This window comes from Orycteropus afer, unplaced genomic scaffold (assembly GCF_000298275.1).
Source record: "Orycteropus afer afer isolate SDZICR_OR568_19922 unplaced genomic scaffold, OryAfe1.0 scaffold00668, whole genome shotgun sequence".
Taxonomy (NCBI): Eukaryota; Metazoa; Chordata; class Mammalia; order Tubulidentata; family Orycteropodidae; genus Orycteropus; species Orycteropus afer.
The window spans coordinates 1060779-1064208 of NW_006922255.1; positions in this window are offsets into that span (position 1 = coordinate 1060779).

The window sequence follows — 3430 nt, forward strand, 5'->3', positions numbered from 1 at the left end:
TATATGGAAATCTCATTCTTGGATTTGAAATGATAGATGCTGTCCTGAGACCAAGCTTTGAGAAAAGTATGGGAAAGCATTACAAGAAACTGAACATTACTATCCCAGATGATCGAATATAGGCTTACCCTGGTGATAGTGATTTGTACTTTGCTATACCTGTTCTATTTTATGGATCTTCAAATGTGTTCTCTGATACTTAAATTGAACAGAATTCTGGTTGGTTAGTCCTCAATTTTTTACCATGTTTTCTGTGTTTTGAGAATGGTCCCACAAATCAGGCAAGACTTTGGATGAATATGTTTTGTACCTTTCCAGCACAATATCAGTAACATTCAGCAATATTTCAGAAGGAGGAACATTCATATTTTATCTCTGTTTACAACATTTTAGTATGGGCAATAGTGTAACTTCCTTTTATTATGTTAAAAAGCAGAATTTTCTTATTTTAGACTGATAGAAATTTCCAGTTATCTTTTTCAGATGCAAGTTGAAGCGTATTACATCCTTGTGCAAATTCCTTCAAATGTCCACATTATGATGGCTTGAAAATCTGACATTTAAAGCCTTATTCTCTCTTTCTTTTTATACCCTTCCAACTCCCCTATGCTTCCGCTACACAAGGCTGTTTGTTGTCTCAGAATACACCATGGACCTTGATGACTCTGTCTTTGACTTTAGCCCTGTATGGCATTATGTTCCAGTCCCCATCTCCCACATTCTCACTTTGATAGGTAAGAAACTTGTTGATAGAAAGGAGAATTTTGATAGTTTCATTATTTGAAACTCAGCCATTTTCTCCAAGACTTCCTTGATCTATTCAGATTAGATTTAGTCCTCCTTCTTTTGTATTTCCGTAGCATTATGTTTGGGAGCTCCGGTGGCATAGTGCCTAAGGCACTTGACTGCTAACCAGAAGGCTGGCGGTTCAAACCCACTAGCCACTCCTCAGAAGGAAGGTTGGGCAATCTACTTTCATAGTGACACTGCCTCGGAAACCCAAGGAGGGGTCTATATGAGTTGGATCCGACTTGATGGCAGTGAGTGAGAATTATGTTTGTGCTTCTATTATAGCCTGATGCATATCATCCTGCTTCATGGTACAGTTAGTTGTCTACACAACTACTAAATTGTATACTTCTTAAGAGTAGAGAGTTTTTATTATTCACCTGTGTATCTCTTTCAAAACTTACAATATACATTTACTAAATATCTAGGAGTAGTCCTTTAGAATATATCCTTTAAGATGGCAATGCAAAGGTCTGTACATGCTTGTAGAAACTTTTATTATTTTTTTCTTTCAATTATCCTTTTCTACAGTATGATATGAAAAGGCTGTTCGAGTCATGAAATCTAAATATTTCTTTAATAATTTCTAGCTATTGTTTTAATAATTGATATTGGGCTCTGTAAAACATTTGGAGATCATAGAAGCCACTTTTAAGAACTTTGATTTTTCTGTTTACTGAGTATTACATTCAATATTTTTCCCATGCAGAATTGTCTTTATTATTACCAATGTAGAGATTTGTTCTTCCTTATGGTCATATACCAATGGATTAAAAAAAAAATACTGTGGACACTCCTTCATAGCAACAGAAGTCCTTGAAAGCTTCATGTGGATTTATCATTTTCAAAAATCACTCATTGAGAAATTTATTATCATTATCTTAAAGAAGTTATGAGCTAAGGCAAAGCACATAACTCAAAGTACACTCATTGTTATTTTTTTTTTAATCTCAGATCTTGAGAATATAAGCAGCCACATTGTGTTACAATCAAGGAAAGTGAAAATATAAACAAAGTAGGTAGATAGGAGCATAGCCTCTTGTTCTGGTTACCTAGTGCCACTCTGACAAGAATATGCCACAAATGGGATGGCCTTAACAAACAGGAGTTTATTCTTACAATTTGGAGGCTTTAAGTCCGAGTTCAAAGTGCCAGGCTCTAGGGGCTAGGTGAAAGCCCCTCAACCTTGGGGTCCAGCTCTGCCTCTGCTCCAGGCCCACTGGAGCTAGAGGTGTTTCTTCACTCAGACAGCTGCTGGCTGCTGAGGCTGAGAAACCCCAAGGTTGACAAGCAAATAGGTACAGTCCCGATGTTACCAAACCATATGGCAGGCCATTAACTTAAGTCCATTTTAAGTCCCAAGGTCGGCAGAGCATAGCAGGCTGCTGAACAACGACATGGCTACATGGAGGGTCCAAGTGTGCCATAAGCTAGAGACCACTCCCACAGGCTTCTCCTTATATACAGGAAGCAGACCACATATATAAAGGCAGCTACCCAGCTGCTTGTGGTAGATCCCACCATGGAGTTGATTGCCAGTCTCTTCATGGGGATTAACTACCACCAGCTTCCCAGCTACCCAACCAGGCCCAGCCAAGTTGACACACAAACTGAACTACCACACTTCTTCTACACACACTAACACACACACACACACACTCACTCACTTACTTACACACACAGAATAGAGAACACGTGTTTGTGGCAATGTGATGCTATTTTTAGTTTATCAGAGCCTACTACCTTCGTATGGTAGGAAAAGACAAGTCCCTTCCCTCTATAGCCAGGGAATTCATCAAGTGTCCAAAAATAAGTTGACTAGGCATTTTTCCCAAAAACTTGCAATTGAGAAAATACAACAGTTTTTCTTATTAAACATACTTACTTTTTTTCTCACTTTTATTTCTGCCACAAGTCAATTGCTTATCTCTCCACATAATTACCCACTCAGAAAGTCAGGATGAACTCCTAGACACAAATAGGCCTAGGGATAAATTTGAGTTAAGGTGAGTTTAGAAGTAATGTAGGCACCGGTTTGTTGTTCATTTATTTTTATTTCCCTTCCTTTAAATGCATGTTGTGAAAGGTTGAAGAAAGAAGGTGTTTCTAAACCAAAACAGAAGGCAATAAATAAAATATAATTTTTCAGTGACTGATATTTGCAGTATTTGGTTGGATTGTGGTAACTTATTTCAATGGAATGAAAATTAAGTGACCAGCCATTATCTATTCATTTATTTATTGTGATTTGGGTGAAGGTTTACAGAGCAAATTTACTTTCCATACAGCAGTTCACATATACTTTGTCTCATGACATTTACCACAGTTTACCACAATGCAACAGCTCCCCTTCCACTTCCTCCCCATTGTTACCTCTTCCCTGTGTCCATCCTTCCATGCACTCCTGCCTCCTGAGCTGTCTCCCTGTGCATAAGCAGCCCTTCTTTCTCCCATGATTGTTCTCTCCAAGGAGTGTATCGACTTGAGATAAATGTTCAACTCATACGCCTGTCTTTTGTTTGGCTGGAAATCACAGGTGTGGGTTTGATTCCAGACTTGGAAGGCATCTAGGGACCAAAGTCTCAGTGGTTCCATCCGGCTCTATCGGACCACCAAATCTGGTTCCCCCCTTTTTTTCCCC